We start from the raw sequence: 17,954 nt of genomic DNA on the forward strand, positions 1-17,954 counted from the left end.
CTCCACCTGAACCAGGGGCGCAGCTTTGAGGCATAGGTGTTCGGTGAGGCCTGCAGGTGTATCTGCAGCATTATTCTGTAAGTTTAGGGATGACCAGGTCTCAGTGTCCAGAAATCTATCAAGTTCTGTCTTGAATCTATTCCGTGGCAGAGCCTTGGCATCTCCCATTTACTCTGCCCCTTGATACAAAGCGCTATCTGTGGCTGAGTTTGTCTGCATAGAGATTAATCTGCATGCCTTAATTCTTTTTAAAATCCTTTATATCAGTGAGAATTGGAGTGGCCTGAAATTAGTCACTGGTAAACTAATAGTGTTGTTGATGAAAATGAGATGAGAACAAGTTTGTTAGAATTTTTTTTTTGCAAAGTAACTGGCACAATCCATTTATAAAAGCAAAATGTTGATGAGAGAAGTAAAAGAGAGAAAATGCTGTCACTACGTAATCGATTAGGAGCACCTGTGGAGAGAAAGAGTTGGCCCGTCAGGCTGATGACACTTCATCAGAAGACTCAATAGGAAGCACTTTTCATTAGAAGTGTGTGTTCTAATCCACTTGTATAAAACACTTGGCTGTTATTGCAGGTTTGGCCACACATTACAGAGAAAGAATCTTCCTTTATTCAGTCGTATAAATTTCAATTGTAGTGATTCTGAACACAACAATTTTACTTTGTCAAGTTAGATTTTCATTACATTCAAGATCGACTGCTATTCACTACTTAATATCAGCAAATACTATGAAGCACTGAGCCAGAAAACAAAATGGACCATTTCGTCCCTTTGAACTTCCCCACCATTCATTTCTAAATATGAATACAGGTGACCCAGTGTTATGGGTATGTGTTTTGCATACCTATTTTTCATTTTGCCAAGTCACGGTATCTGCATGAGTCAAGACACATGAGTTAAAAGATTTCTTTTTCATTTATTCACCTTCTGTCACAAATTCTGCAAGTGCAAATTTTATACTATACTTCTGGTTTCTCTGAATACTATAAAGGTGGATTAGGGTTACCTGGAAAGCTGTAATACAGGATCACCTGTACATAATTGATCCTTCAATTCCATTTACCAACAATAGGCCAATATTAGTTCATATTCCTTTAATGAACAATTAAATATTGACTTCAGGGCTAAAAACTCAAGGTGTTCCAGGAATGAGTAGATGAGTAGAAATCATGAGAAGAAGGGTAAAAGTCTTGAGGAAAGACTATCACGGGGAGGAGAAAGAAGAGACAGAGGAGTTGAAATTGTAGGAGAGAGATGCCTGATATATAAAGGGTAAAGAAAATCACAAAGGGAAATTGCTCAAGGGCATAATTCAGAGGAATAGGAGAAGATTATAGTAGAGGAATTCCAGGAGTTGTCAGGAGAGATGACAACTAGGAGTGAGGAGAAGGTTTTAGTCATCAGAGAGGACTGGTGAATTGTAGGAAAGTTGATTTGCAGGGATTAGGGAGATTAGAGCAGGAAGGAAAGATTAAGTTGCAGAGAGCTAGTCAGATGATACAGGGAAGATCAAGGGAGAATTTAGGGGATCAGAAAAGATACAAGTGCAGGTGAAAAGAAACTGGGGGACAGGCTTGAGAATAGGAATTTATGTCAATGTAGAATTAATCCACACTGGAGGAATATTCAGAGCCAAACTCTACAGCAGTCTACGCAACTGTTTTAGCAAACAAAGTAAAGAATTTCCTTTGTCCTGGAGCTGAAACTGTTCACAGTTTTCATGTCTGTGGTTAAAAACAATCACAAAATTGGCCTCTTTCATGCATTGCACAGCAATTGTTACTGCACAACTTAGCAACTGCTGAGAAAATGCAGGTCAGACAGAATTTACCAAGCTGCACCAGAACAAAATCTGTTGGCACTTAGAAATCAGATAAATTCTAATCACATGGCCCATACACTTGGTTACATACCAAAGAATTCCTCAGACAGTGAATTTCTAATGGGATATCTCAATTACTGTCTATAAAACTTCCCACTCCCCTCTCTCTCCCCCTCTCCCCTCCTCCCTTCTCCTCCCCTCCCACCTCTTCCCCCTCGCCCCTCCCCATCTCTTTCCCCTCTCTCTCTCCCCCACCTCACTCTCTCCCCCTCCTCGCCTCTCCCTCTCCCCCACTGTCCTCCCCCTCCCCTCCCCCTCTCATCCCCCTCTCCTCACCCTCCTCCCCCCTCGTCCCTCTCCTCTCCCTCTCCTCCCCTCTGTCCCCCCTCTCCCCCTCTCTCCCTCTCTCCCCCTCCTCTTTCTCCCCCCTCCTCTCTCCACCTCTCTCTCTCTACCCCTCTCTGACAACATGTAGAACAGTGGCCAGATATTGTACGTTTGTACATTTGATATTGCAAATCCATTGTCTTTACTTCAGAACCAAGATTACTCTAACTGACGTAGCTAAGAATACACTTTCTGAGGTAATATGTGTTTAATTTTTGCCACAAAGTGTGAAGGGGTGAACAAGTTTGGGGGATGAGCTGAGATGGTATATTGCAGAATCATTGCAAATGGTGTTCCGATGCCCATACAACTGCACTGGGTACAAATTTGGATAGATCTAAGTGCAGAAAGGAGAAGTTAGAGCCAGGGCAGAGAAGTTCCGATCTTTATTCATCTGGCCCAGGTGCGAGGTCGGATCAATCTGGGCATTGAGCTGATTTGAAGTGCTTGAGAGAGGCTTCGGATTGGGTGGCAAAATCTGGGCCTGGAGTGAGTTACTGGGCAGCATGGTCTAGGCCCAGTGCCTTTCACAGCAGTGGTGCCTGGGACCTAGTGTGAGGTAAGCTTCACTGTTTAGACCAGCCTTTCTCAAACCTTTTGCCCTGGAGGAACCCTAGAAATAATTTTCAGGCCTCAGGGAACCGCTACAGCTATATATCTACAACCCCTATATCTACAGCTCACGGTACTTTAATGTGATCGGTAAGTTGTAGATATAATAATCCAAAAATAATTGTCAATTCTCTTTTGAGTAGAGAATGAATTTTTAGCCAACCTTTCTTGGGAAAAAAAAGCAGATTGTTAAGCTTAGCTTACCTTTCTTGAAATTACTTTTTCTTTGTCTTTCATAAAGTTTAAAAACTCATAAAGCAAACATAATAGATTTCACACTCCAGGTTGAACTTGAAATAAACACACATGAATTTCACCTTCAACTGAAAAGAGACGATTTCTATCCTTGCTCTTGATGCTTGATCAACAAGAAAAAGTTTGCTCACACATGTAAGGAGTTGAAAACTGCAGTGAAATGTTCATTGCTTTCCTATGAATGGCAGGATACTCTTCTTTCACAGAAATCCAGAACTTGTCCAGAAGCAGGTCAGTAAGTCTCATCTTGAGTGCACGATCAGAGTGCAGCTCCCAAAGTTCTTCCTCTTCTCTCAGAGTCAAGTTCTCAGGCTGAGCAGAAGATTCAGACAAAGTGTCCCTCACCCAGTCATACACTTGTGTTGAAAGGGAGGAAAATACAGTTCAGTTTTGTTCTGCTGTTCTTCCAGGTGGTTTTCAATAAGACTCAAAACTTTCGGATATCCTTCCTGCCCAAGCAGCAGTGGAAACATTTCAAGATTTCATTTTGCAGCATGATTTTTCTGAAGATTCAGTTTCCTTTTAAATCCAAGAATCTTGTCACTTAAAGTCAAAACATTTTCTGCAGGGCCTTGCAGAGACTTGTTCAACTGGTTCATATGATGAAAAATTTCTGTTAATAGGCTCATTTCTGCAGCCATTCTTCACCTTCAAAGCACTTAGCAAAATCTGGCCTACTATTTTCTTGAACCTCGCGCTGGGGCTATATGGTGTTGAGGCGCGTCCCCTGGGTGGTGAATGGGGGATCCCTCGTGTGAGGGGTGCACTGGATAATATGGAAGAAGATGCCGCGAACCAACATAGCCTAGGAGAAGGAACTCCGATTCCAAACCCGGGTAGATAGGACTCGTTAGCCTTGGATGGCAGCCTATCTAGGAGAGGGTAAGCTCTGATTTCAAACCCGGGCAGGTGGAGATCGTTAGCATGGAAATGCCATCGCCTAGGGGAAGGTGACCCCGACAGAAAACCCCTGGTCCTCCAGGTTGGGGGGTTGTGCAATGGGCTAACAACCCGTTCACGTAAAACAAGCAATTGTTACAGAAACTGTCAACAGATTGTCAACCACTAACCCAGATCTCGGGAAAAGCAAGGTCCCATTCAGGAGGCTGATGACGCGCTGCAACCAAACCCATCAGGAAGCTGCAGGGCTGACAACCCTCCTTCACCCGAGGAAAACCATAATGGAGGTTCCAAAGCTGCTCTCACAGAAGAAATCTATCCTAATCGGAACATGGAATGTGAGATCGCTTTGGGAGACAGGTAGGTGCGCACAGGCAGTGAAGGAAATGAACCGATACCACCTCACACGCCTGGGCATGTGCGAAGCAAGGTGGAATACTTTTGGTGAGACCAAACCGCAGACGGGAGAAACTCTGCTCTATTCCGGCGAAGAAAAAGAGGAAGACCCGCATGAGGCTGGTGTGGCCCTGATGTTGTCCAAAGAAGCAGCCAGAAGTTTGATAGAATGGGAACCAGTGTCTGACCGTATCATTACAGCCAGGTTCAAGTCCAGATTCCAGAAGGTATCCATTATCCTGTGCTACGCCCCAACTAACAATGCAGAGGAAGAAGAAAAAGATCTCTTCTACACCCAGATTCAAGCAGTAGTTAGAAAGGTACCTAAGCAAGATATGTTGATCGTCATGGGAGATCTGAATTCCAAAATAGGCAGCGATAACACTGGCAGGGAGAGAGAGATGGGCCAGAATGGTTTGGGGAATATGAATGAAAATGGAGAACTCCTTACCGACTTCTGTGCCTTCAATGAACTGACCATTGGAGGTACCCTCTTTCCCCACCAACGCTGCCACAAGATAACCTGGGTCTCGCCTGACCATCAAACAGAGAACCAGATTGATCACGTCATAGTCTGCCAGCGCTGGAGGTTCATTGCAAGATGTGAGAGCCAAAAGAGGAGCAGATAATTGGATCTGACCACCATTTGGTTGTTGCAAAGCGGAAGATGAAGTTGTCAGCCAAGAAGAAGCAACAGAACACGCAAATAAAGTTTGATGTTGGAAAACTACAGATGGAAGAGAACAAGAAAGATTTCCACATTGCCTTGCAAAACCACTTTGGGGCTCTTCAAATAGAGGAACAAGATGAGAGAACAGCGGAACACGCCTGGATTACCTTCAAGCAGGCCACTGTAGAAGCCTGCGAAGAAGTACTGGGAAGACCACCAGTCAACAGTAAACCTTGGATCAGGGACGAGACATGGCAGAAGGTGGAGGAGAGGAAAAAGCTCAAACAGGAGTTGAATCAGGCCAGAACACGGCAACAGAAACAAATCGCCGCCAACAGGTACAGCGTGATGGCCAAGGAGATGAAGAAACAGCTCAGAAAGGACAAGAGGTCATACTTCAATGAAATAGCAGAGCAAGCAGAAACAGCAGCCAGTAAAGGGGAACTCAAGGCACTCTACACGACAACTAAACTTTTGAGAGGGAAGAAAAGCAATTTCAACAGACCTGTTAGAGACAAGACAGGCCATCTGCTCACTTCGGTTGAAGACCAGCTGGCAAGATGGAAGGAACACTTGCAGGAAGTATTGAATAGACCACCACAGAACCCACCTGACCTGGAGCCTGGAGACCCACTCAACATCAATATAGGTGAAATCACCAAGCAAGAAATTCGAAAAGCCCTGAAAAGCTTGAAGAACGGCAAGGCTGCTGGAGAAGACAACATTCCTGCAGAAGCATTGAAAGAGGGTGGAGAGGTTATGGTGGACCATTTGCATATACTGCTGAATTTGATATGGAGAACAGGACAGATCCCATCAGATTGGAAGAAGGGCCTCCTTGTGAAGCTGCCAAAATCTGGAGATCTTTCACTGTGTGGCAAGTGGAGGGGGATCACCTTGTTGTCCATTCCTAGCAAAGTTCTCACCATGGTCATCTTGGAGCGGATGAAAGACGCCATTGACCAGAGACTTAGAGATGAGCAGGCAGGGTTCAGGAAAGAGAGATCATGCATTGACCAGATAACTACACTTAGAGTCATTGTGGAGCAGACAACAGAATGGCAAACTCCACTTTATGTGTATTTTATTGATTTTGAGAAGGCATTTGACAGCCTGGACAGAAAGTCAATGTGGAGCATTTTACGACACTATGGTGTACCAGAAGAGATGGTGAATATCATCAAGCAGCTTTATGATGGCTTCTCAAGCAGGGTCATCCACAATGGGAGACTGTCCAAAGAGTTCCTGGTCACTACTGGAGTCAGACAGGGATGCCTGCTGTCACCTCTACTTTTTCTTGTGGTACTCGACTGGGCTACAAGAACAGCCTATGCTGGCTCAGAGAGAGGCATCCAGTGGACGTTAACAGGGAAAATGGAAGACCTGGCATTTGCAGATGATCTCGCTCTTCTCTCACACCAGCTTCAAGATATGCAGAAGAAAGTAGATTCCTTGGGAGAGACCTCACAGTGAGTAGGCCTTAAGATCAGTCAGGAGAAGACCAAAGTTCTACGCATTAATAACAAACAAGAGGAGCCATTACGGATTGAAGGACAAACAGTTGAAGATGTAGACAAATTCACCTACCTTGGAAGCAAAATCAGTAAATCTGGAGGTACAGATGAGGACATCAGAGCAAGGATCGGAAAAGCCCAACATGCCTTCACAACCCTGCGGCCATCTCTGTCAAAACTAAGCTCCGTATATTCAGCTCCAATGTGAAAGCCATCCTGCTATATGAATCCGAAACATGGAGAATCACTAACACCAGCTGCAACAAGATCCAGACCTTTCTCAACAAATGCCTCCGGCAGATCCTCTGCCTCAAGTGGTACGACAGAGTGTCAAACCTAGACCTATGGAAGAGAGCAAACCAAGAGCCCATTGTATTCCAGATAAGGAGGAGGAAGTGGAGATGAGTCGGCCACACCTTGAGGAAGAGCCAGTCGAATGTCACTCGACAATCACTCGAATGGAATCCACAAGGGAAGAGAAGAGGTCACCCAAAGCAAACCTGGAGGCGTAGGCTTTTGGAGGAACTGAAAGCCGCCGGCCAAACTTGGGAGACTGCAAAAACATCTGCTAGAGACCGCAGGAAGTGGAGGACTTTTGTTGAGGCCCTACGCTCCATAAGGAGCGAAAAGGATTTAACAATTTTCTTGAAAGTACTCCTGCAATTCACCTTCCAGCTCAAACACCTTGTTGAGAACACTTCCGTTGCTAAGCCTCCGGATTTCTGTCTGTAGCAGGAGACTGGTGTGCTCCTTGTCCAGGTTTTCACGGCTTTTTAAACATAAAGTTAACTGGTCTTAAAGCTACTAAATAACTTGCTTCCTGAATCCTTTTACTGACTGTGACTTTATTTTCAAAAGCTTTAATCTCTTTTGTTTCGAGATGCCAATAGTTGTTTAAAATAATCAGTGCTTTCACCTGTAAGTTTTCTATGATTTGTAGTTTAATGTCTTTTCAATTTTGCTGGAGCCATTGTTACATTTGTAATTTGATGGCCACAGATGAGGCACAATGGAATAGGCCAACATGGATCACCAGTCCCTGTAAAACCCATTGATAAGTACCTTTCATTGTAAAGATATGGTATCGAATAATTACTTTAGGCCCACCCACTGCTGAAGGGGCAATAAAGTATGTTTGTCTGTCTGTCAGTCTGTCTGTAGACTTATTCTGGGGCAGCAGGAGGCATTGAGTCTCTGCTGCGGCCCTGAGTCTTGCACTCGCAGAGGGCGGAGGGTGTTGAGGGGTCTCAGGGAAGTGGAGGGGTTCCAGTTGCACCACCACCTGATGGGCCGGGAGAGCTCGTCGGACCCAGGCCTCGGGATACCACATGGGAGAGGGTCTCACACAACATGACCCGTCTCTCGGGGATGGCCACCATGCCCTTCCATGATTCTCCGAAACGTTTCTTGTACGGGCTGCTCCTGCACACCTTTCACTTCCTTGCTTCACCTTGATGGTCTGTTTCACCATCCGGCAGCGGAGGAGGTCCCCAGTGGAAATCTCTTTATGCAGGCATCTTTCCCCTGTACACTGGTGACCTGGGGGGGAAGGTGTTGCACAGGACAGTACCATGTAACAGGTACTGACACCCCGTCCACCTGTCCATTCTGTGTCTGGGAGGAGTCAGTGTACCACGCTGTTATGGAGGGTGAGAGGTTGCAGCCCCTGTTTGAGTGTCTGAAGGGGCTGCTCGAGTTCTGGTTGCACTTCACCCCTGCACTCCTCATATACGGGCACCCGATACGGGAGGGGCGGGTCGGGAGGAGGATCTACTGCTGGGCTTGCTCCTGGGCCTGGTTAAGATGTTCATTCATGGGTCTAGGCAGTGAAAAATCGAGGGCTTTTCCAAGGCCAAATGCCTGCCCCCCTTCCGAGGATACGTTCATGCTGATAAACCTATCTATCAAGGCACTTCTGATGAATGAACATCAAACAGTACAGTAGGAGAAAGGTGGGTACAAAAGGGATAGCATGGATACAACAGACAGAATGTCCTAAGTGGTCACGGCGGTGAGTTCTGACTAAAATTATCTAAAGGTAAAGAATGAGTTAAAACATTGATTTAAAGGGTATTAAAACAAGTAGCGAGCAGGCTTAGAGAGAGAAAGACCTGTAGTTACATAAAAAGTAATGCAGTGTTCAGAATGTAGAGTTCTTTTTCATAAAAAAAAAGAGTTTTGAGTCATCTGAGCTGTAACTGGTTTTACCTCATTGGAAGAGTTCTGGTTGAACTTGGAGAATAGCTGTAGGAGAAGCTACCTACAGATTTAAAACTGGAAGGTTATTCTTGCATTTCACATTTTGACTTTGGACTTGATTCATCCATCATTATATTAACTCAACAGCCATGAACATGTCTTCGATTGCAAACTCCAGCGCTTGAGTCCTTCACTGAGTAGTGCCTCTGTTCGTAATGACCACACTGAATTCCTTAGTTTCAGCTGATTGTACAGTTGCCATAAGAGAGCTGCTTCATTAGTCACTAGTATACGACCTCAGCCTCGGAGAAATAAATTTGCTACTTAATACAAGTTTTCAAATAACAACCTACTGAGCACAGTCCAAGCTTGCTACTGGGGGCACACACTGTAATTCCATCAGCTATTTGGATTCAACAGAGAAACTTAAATTACCGTCATGGTATTGGACATGAGAACATTCAACGGGACATTTCCAGCTGTGATCCATCCTAAGACTAGTGCTATTTCTTGTAATTTATTTTTTTATTGAAGTTCATCAAACAAACATTTTCATAAGATGTATTTCAGACATTATACATATAAATCATATAATCATATATATCACAAAATCTCCACAAATATTTATCTGAGGTATACACTTATAGAAAAGAGTGGAAAGAAAGAACAAGCAAAAGGAAAGAACTATGTACGAGTAGGGAGTGATCTTTTTTTACAACAGATTCATTGATTTGTGAGAATAAAATCAAGCCTATGAGGCATTATGTAGTTAAACCATTTTTCCCAGTATGAATCAAATTGTTCCAGCTTATGATTAACAGATGCTGTTATCTTCTCCATTTTGTAAATGTCCATTGTAATTTCCATCCATGCATTTAAAGTTGGGCTCTCCTGTGATAACCATTTCCTAGTAAGAGTCTTTTTACCAGCCACCAACAGTATATTCATTAAATATGCATCTCTTTTCAACCATTCTTAAGGTATATATCCAAAATATATGGTCTTACTCTCCAAGGGTATTTCACATTTAAAGATGTCTTGTAGGGCATTGTGTATCCCCCTCCAATAGTTTTTGATAACAGGGCAGTCCCAAAAATTGTGATAATTATTTGCATTTTGATTTCCACAATTTCTCCAGCAAACAGGGAGGTTACAATCATAATGGGATTTCTGAGAGGGTGTAATAAAATATCTTATCAAATTTTTCTATCCAAACTCCCTCCATTTCTGTGAATTGGTACACTTCCATTGATATCTCCATATTGTTGTCCATTCTTCTTCAGATATAATTATCCCTCCTTCCTTCTCCCATTTTGTTTTAATGTATTAAGTCGAATGTGTTTTAAGATTTGACAACCCCTTATACATGCTTGAAATGATTCTACTACCATTATCTGAATTATGGTATATGTTTTTCTAAAGAGCTCTATCAAGCATGTATTTGCCTTGGTTACATTTTTAAGCGTCTTATTAACATATTGTTGCATCTGTAAATACCGATAAAAATCTTGTTTTTCTAATAAGTGTTTCTCTTTAAGCATTTCAAAACTGAACAGTGTTCCTTCTTTCATTATGTTGCAAAGAACTGGTATTCCTTTAGCAGTCCAGTCCTTAAATCTAGCATCCAATTTATTTGGTGTAAAATCAGAGTCATATGCACACCATTTAAGAATTGCAATACCTTCCTCTAGATTATATTCTTTTATAGTGGGTTTCCATATTTAAGAGTCAATTTCACCCATGGGTTATCAATAGTATTTATGTACCTTTGCAGGTTGTTATCAGCCAAAATTGCTTGTATGGGGATGGGAAGTACTCGCTCCTCAATGTTTTTCCATTGAGTGTCATATGATGGGTTGCACCAACATATCACAGCTTTCAACTGTGCTGCAAAATAATAACCTCTAAGAGAAGGCAAGCCCCATCCCCCCTTTTCCTTTGCTAATTGCAAAGTTTTGAGACGAACTCTCGGCCTTTTACCCTGCCAAATATACCTCGATAGCATCTTGTTCCATTCATTGAATTGATTTTGGTTAATCTCTATTGGCAGGGTCTGAAAGAGATATAACAGTCTGGGCAGTATATTCATTTTAATAGACTCAATCCTTGAACTGAGACTGAAAAAAGGAATCAGGCTCCATCTTGCCACATCTTCCTTAATTTTTTTATATGGAGGCTGATTACATTCTGATAATTTTGCCAAAACTTCTGGCATAATGATGCCCAAATATTTGAAAGACTCTGTGTGCCATGCCCAGGGGTATCGACTTTCAATTTCTCTTGGTGGGCTATAGTAATATGAAAGTATTTGGGTTTTATCTATGTTGATCTTGTATCCTGATAATTGACCATATTGTTCAAAGGATTGCATCAATTTAGGTAAAGAGTATGTTGGTTGCCCTAGATAGATCAAAATGTCATCCACATAACAAGCCAATTTATGCTCTGTCCCTTTAATAGTAATTCCCCTGATATCTTCATTTTGTCTGATGTATTGAGCTAATGTTTCCAGATATAGCGCGAAGAGTAGTGGTGACCATGCACAACCCTGTCTCGTGCCCCTTTCTAGGGTAAGACTATTTGATAAATATCCATTGATTTTAATCCTAGCAGTAGGATTGTCATATAGCGTCTGTATAGTTTTAATAATTGCGCCTTGGAAACCAAATCTATGTAAAACTTTGTAAAGAAAAATCCAATTAACCGAATCAAATGCTTTTTCAGCGTCCACGCTTATCACTATTGCTTCAATTTTATTTTTTTGTATATGATCCATAATGTGAAGTGTCCTTTGTATATTGTCTTGAGTCTGGTGTAGTGCTATTTCTAATGATATTTCACGTGATACCATCATCAGCATCACTTGTTAATTATATACCAACTAAAATTGGATCAAAACTTTGTGATTTATGGCCTTTATAATTAACACATAGATTCAACAAGGATTACATCGTTTTGAAAGTCATGAAACTTGACTGATTGAAGTGTCCCCTTTGGAAATTATTTTCCTATTTTATGTCCCTCCCTATGTTACATGGATTTATTAAAAATCTGATAGCTAGCAGCTCTGAACACAGACTGAAGCAATGTTGCACTGATAGCTTCCGTTCATGGATGCCTTGATCTACAGCCCTGTGCATGGATGCTTCTTCCTTCCTCTTGATCCTCCACCTACTTTTCTATCTCCTTGCCTCCTCCAGTGTGAATGAGATGGCAACTTTCACTGTGGACAACATCTCTAAGTGCAATAAATATTTATAGCTTAATTCTGCCCCTGAAATATCCATTACTTCACTCATCCTTATTTGTTAAGGTCACCTTTGCTCCTCTCCCTTTTCTTCATTCCCATTGTGAAAGTAAAGCTTGATATGATTACACCTGGTGGTGTAGTGACATCAGCACCGGACTTCAAGGCAGATGGTCCTGAGTTCAAACCCAGCCCGGTCCCAACCTGGGCAGCAGTGGCAGCAGAAGAAAGGCCTGGAAATCTAATCTGTATCTTGCCATGAAAACCCTATGGTCCATGAGGTCACGGAGAGTTGGCCTCAATTTAATGACTGAACAATATGATTATTCCCAGTCCTGACAATCTCCATGTCAAGTCTAGTCAAACATAACTTTAAGCCTTTAAGTTTTATTTCCTTTAATTTATAGCTGATTTTGGCCACATTTGTTCTTTCACCCTAATACTTTACCTCATGCATTTCTTATTTCCCTTCTCTAATGTAGTTTATCATTGCCCTTTAACTTTTACCTGAAATACCTAAATTGCCACTTTCTTAAATGCTTCACAAGTATTATGAATGTTGAATGCTTGGAAATTTACTAGATTAAAATCATTATGATGTTCTATATGATGCTCCATAGCAAAGAAAGCCCAGCAGCGTCTCTACTTTTTGCAAAGGCTGAGGAAAGTCCATCTCCCATCCCCCATCCTCATCACATTCTACAGGGGTTGTATTGAGAGCATCCTGAGCAGCTGCATCACTGTCTGGTTCAGAAATTGCACCATCTTGGACCGCAAGACCCTGCAGCGGATAGTGAGGTCAGCTGAGAAGATCATCGGGGTCTCTCTTCCTGCCATCACGGACATTTACACTACACGCTGCATCCGCAAAGGAAACAGCATTATGAAGGACCCCATGCACCCCTCATACAATCTCTTCTCCCTCCTGCTGTCTGGGAAAAGGCTCCAAAGCATTCGGGCTCTCACAACCAGACTATATAACAGTTTCTTCCCCCAAGCTATCAGACTCCTCAATACCCAGAGCCTGGACTGACACCTTGCCCTACTGTCCTGTTTATTATTTATTGTAATGCCTGCACTGTTTTTGTGCACTTTATGCAGTCCAGTGTAGGTCTGTAGTCTAGTGTAGCTTTCTCTGTGTTTTTTTTTATTACGTAGTTCAGTCTAGTTTTTTGTACTGTGTCGTGTAACACCATGGTCCTGAAAAATGTTGTCTCATTTTTACTATGCACTGTACCAGCAGTTATGGTCGAAATGACAATAAAAGTTGACTTGACTTGACTTGACTATTTGTCCTTTCCAGTCAGACCCTGCCTCCATCCCATTTCAGCTGGGTCCTGCTCAATGGTATATTCAAACCCAGTGTCAGTATAGTTCTCAGATACAAAGAGGCACTCTCATTGGATCTAAATACTACAGGCATTTGAATGAATAGGTGCTGCCAAGAGGTTGCATTTAGTATGTTTAGAATGTAGGAAAAAGCAGAGCCAAAATTTCTTCACTTGTATCGTTATCAGCCTTATGAATTTTATAACGCAGATGGATGATGCTCATTTGTTGAGTATCTTCAAGCAGAGATTGCTAGGTTATTTATCAAATGAATGAAAATATATGGAGTTGGTGAAGGGAACTGTACATGAGATGGAACAAACACTATAAGTCAAATGACAAAGGCTCATTTATTATCAAATTATATAACTCTGAAAATCTTCAATTCCCTGGGTAGCCACAAAACCAAGAAAGAAAAACAAGGCAGAATGATCATTGCAAACCACCCCACCCTGCACAAAAAAAGAACAAAAAGGGAATAGGCACATTAACCCCCAAATCTCCCCTCCTGGCACAAATAAATGAACAAAATGGAACAGACACATTGACCCCCAAATCTCCTCCCCACACAAAAAACTGAGAAAGATCAGGCGAAAAACACAGAATATAAAAGAAATAAGACTGAAAAGAAGTCTAGAGTCCAAGTCCATATCCAAAACGCAGAAAACCTGGGTAATATTCTCCGGGCACAGCGACAGGATCTCTCCACTCTGGTAGCAGAGAGATCAAAAGGCAGGCAGCCAGCACTCACCTGCTTCATTTGCATCAATATTTCAATCTCACTCATCACTTTAATCGGCGCACAATGGAAGCTTTAATCAGCGAAATGGAGTTAAACATCATCTCATGCCCCGTCCTACAGCTGCCCGCCATAAGGTTCACACACGCTGCCATTGTCTTCTGGAAGATTAAAGTCAAAGAGTAAGACTGTCAATTCCAATTCAAATTACATTTTTTTCATAGCAGTATGTTGCAAATATTTTTAGCATTACAGAAGGAGCAAGATATCATTTAAATCTATTGGCAATGCCTTGCAGTGAGCTTATAGTTGGAGTTTTATATAGGAAATGTTAAGTAGTTTTTTTATCGAATAACAGACATTTTATTCTTCATAATGGCCAGCAAGAAGAAATACTCTCTTATCGGCCTCATTGATGTTCACCATATCTCCATCCTCCGCCTGTTCACAGTTTGCACCGTTCTTTGTCACTTCTCCTCATTCTCTGTTAAGTTATATTGTAAAATAACTTGCTGCACAACCACCAGTGTTTGGGATCATCTGGCTTGTACTAAATACTCACCATTAGCAAAATCACTCCAATAACAGCCACATACTTTTGCAACATCAGTACAGTTCAGACAAGATTGGAATAGCAATGGTCTCTACTATGAAGCGGTAGTGGGCAGGAATCAGGTGCATAAATGTGTCGGAGTAGCCGGAACTTTAGTGGGACTATACTACGTAGTACTATACTAATTTGGAGCAGATAAATAAAGACTACAAGAAAACCATAGGCTTGTGTGTAAATGGACAAATTGCAGTGATCAAGGATGGTGAACTGCATGCACAAATAGATATTTATGAATATAATATACAGAACTTGACTGAATATTCCTAGATATAAAGTGCTCAGAGAAGATGAAGACGGAAGAAGATTGGGTGGAAGTACTTATTAAGGAAGGTACTGTAATACTGATAATATTGAAAGGTTAAGGTTTGGAGTTAAGAAACAAAAAAGGGTATTATTTTGGTACTGGATGTATTTAATAGGCTACCAAATAGTGAAAGGGGAATAGCGAGCAAGTCTATAAGGAAATTACATTGACTTTCAAAACTGGAGAAAAGTAAAACTGAGGAACTTCAATTACTTCACTGTTGATTGGGGTGATGTTTGAGTACTGCTTTAACAATAGGAGGTATTTCTGAAAACTGTCCAGAAAAACATTTTTAATCAATATTTTCTTTCAGCCATTTGAGGAAGAAGGCATGGCTGGCCTGGTTCTGGGGAATAAGATCACCTAAGGAACAATGATTATCATAGTGGGATGCTGGGATCACAAAAGAGGAGCAGTATAAAAATCTTAATTGGAGGAATAAAACTGAGAGGATCCCGCGCAAGATAAACAGAAAGCAAATGTTGGCATACAAAGCTCTTAAAAAAACAACAGGTAGACTTTAAAGTAAAGGTGATTCAGATGAAGCACATCTTAACATACAAGGAAAGTGGAAACATAATCTTGAAAAAGAGAGGATGTGATGAATATGATGAATGTTTACAAAATGTTGGTTAGGCTAGAAATGGAGAATTGAGCCATCTTTTAGGAGAATGAAGATCCTAGAGATGATGTAGAAATACTTATTAGGATGGTTTCAGGCATAAGGGATTGCAGCTATAAACAAAATACAATGTGCTGGAGAAACTCAGTGTGTCAGATAGCATCTGTGATGGCAGGGAGATTAAAGATTGACTGCCACAGAAATTTGATACAGGGAAATGTAAGATGAAGATTCAAGTTTCTGGATGGTTTTTTGTCATAAAGTTTTCTGTGTTAGAGGTCTGGAACTGCTTATGACCTTGATGACCTACAGCTTATTAGGGAGAGTGAACAGGAGATAGAGAGGAGCTACAGGGAGATGGTCACCCTGAGACTGCAGGAGTTAGATCAGTGGGTGACTGTCAGGGAAGGGATGGGAAGAGCTCAGATAGTAGAGAGCACCCCTGTGGCCATCCGCCTCAGTAATCATTATCTCATTTTGGATGCTGTTGAGGGGGGGGGGGGTGACCTGACAGAGGAGGATAATGGCAACTGGGTCTCTGGCACTGAGCCTACTTCCGTGGCACAGAAGGGAGAGAAGAAAATGCGGAATGCCGTAGTCACAGGGAATTCCATAGTGAGAGGAACAGACAGGAGGTTCTGTCAGCCTGATAGAGATATCTGCATGGTGTGCTGCCTCCCAGGTGCCAGAGTACAGGATGTCTCGGATTGGGTGCAAAGTATTCTGAAGGGAGAGGGTGAACAGCCAGAAGACTTGGTACATGTTGGTGTCAATGACATAGGTAGAAAAAAGGAGAAGGCCCTGAAGAAAGAATTCAGGGAGTTGGGTAGGAAGCTGAAAAGCAGGACCTCCAGGGTAGTAATCTCGGGATTGCTGACCGTGCCATGTGCTAATAAGCACAAGAATAGCATGATCTGGCATATTAATGTGTGGCTGAGAGACTGGTGTAGGGGGCAGGGCTTCAGATTCCTGGATCATTGGGGTATCTTCTGGGGGAGGTACGACCTGTACAAAAATGATATGTTACAAAAGGGTTGAATATCCAAGCAGGCAGGTTTAATAGAACTGTTAGGGAGGGTTTAAACTAATTTGGCAGGGGAGTGAGAACCAAAGTGATAGGGCTGAGGAAGGGGAAAACAGAAATAAATCAAAAATAGCATGTAACAGAGTTGATAGAAAGGACAGGCAGAATATGAGGCATAATCACAGCCAGTGGGATGAGTTACAGCACAATAGAAGCATGGTGCAGTTAAAACAGAAAGCAACAAATACTGGACCGAGAGTATTGTATTTGAATGCACATAACATAAGGAATAAAATGGACGATCTTGAAATTCAGCAACTGATTGGGAAGTATGATGTTGTGGCCATCTCTGAAACTTGGCTAAAAGGACAGTTGCCATTGGGAGCTGAATGTCCAAGGATATATGGTGTATCAGAAAGATAGGTTAGTAGGCAGAGGGGGTGGTGTGGCCCTGTGTATAAGAAATAATATTAAATCATTAGAAAAGGATGTCAGGATTTGAAGGTGTAGAGTCTCTATGGGTTGAGTTAAGAAATGGCAAGGGTAAAAGGACCCTAATGGCAACTATATACAGGCCTCCACAAACAGTAGCCATGATGTGGATTACAAATTACAGTAGGAGATACAAAAGGCGTGTCAGAAGGGCAATGTCATGATAATCATTTGGGGATTTTAACATGGAAGTAGATTGGGAAAACCAGGCCAGTACTGGACCTCAAGAGAGAATTGGTAGAATGACTAAGGGATGCCTTTTTAGAACAGCTTTTGTTGACCCCACTAGGGGATCAGCTGTGCTGGATTGGGTGTTGTGCAATGATGTGGAGGAGATAAGAGAACTTAAGGTTAAGGAACCCTTAGGAAACAGAGATCACAATATGTTTGAGTTAACTTTGAAATTTGAGAAGGAGAAACTAAATTCCAATGTATCGGTATATCAGTGGAATAAAGGAAATTCCAATGGCATGAGAGGGGAACTGGCCAAGGATGACTGGAAAGGGACACTAGCAGGAAGGACAGCAGAGCAGCAATGGCTGGAGTTTCTGTGAAAAATGAGGGAAGTGCAAGACAGATATATTCCAAATAAGAAGAAATTTTTGAATGGAAGAAGGACACTACCTTGGGGGCCAAGTGAAATCAGAGGCAAAGTGAAATCAAAAGAGAGGGCATACAAGGAAGCCAAAGTTAGTGGGAAGATAGAGGATTTGGAAGCTTTTTAAAACTTGCAGAAGGAAACTAAGAAAATCATTAGGAAGCAAAAGATGAATTATGAAAGGAAGCTGGCGACTAATATCAAAGTAGATACTAAAAGCTG

General features: G+C 42.0%; 1 pseudogene; it reads left to right on the forward strand.

Moving 5' to 3' along the window:
* The first annotated feature begins 489 nt into the window (after positions 1–489).
* LOC140726012 (uncharacterized) overlaps positions 490–17,954 on the forward strand; it is a 134,996-nt pseudogene continuing 117,531 nt past the window's right edge.

Source organism: Hemitrygon akajei, chromosome 4 (genome assembly GCF_048418815.1).
Source record: "Hemitrygon akajei chromosome 4, sHemAka1.3, whole genome shotgun sequence".
In the NCBI taxonomy this organism is placed as follows: Eukaryota; Metazoa; Chordata; class Chondrichthyes; order Myliobatiformes; family Dasyatidae; genus Hemitrygon; species Hemitrygon akajei.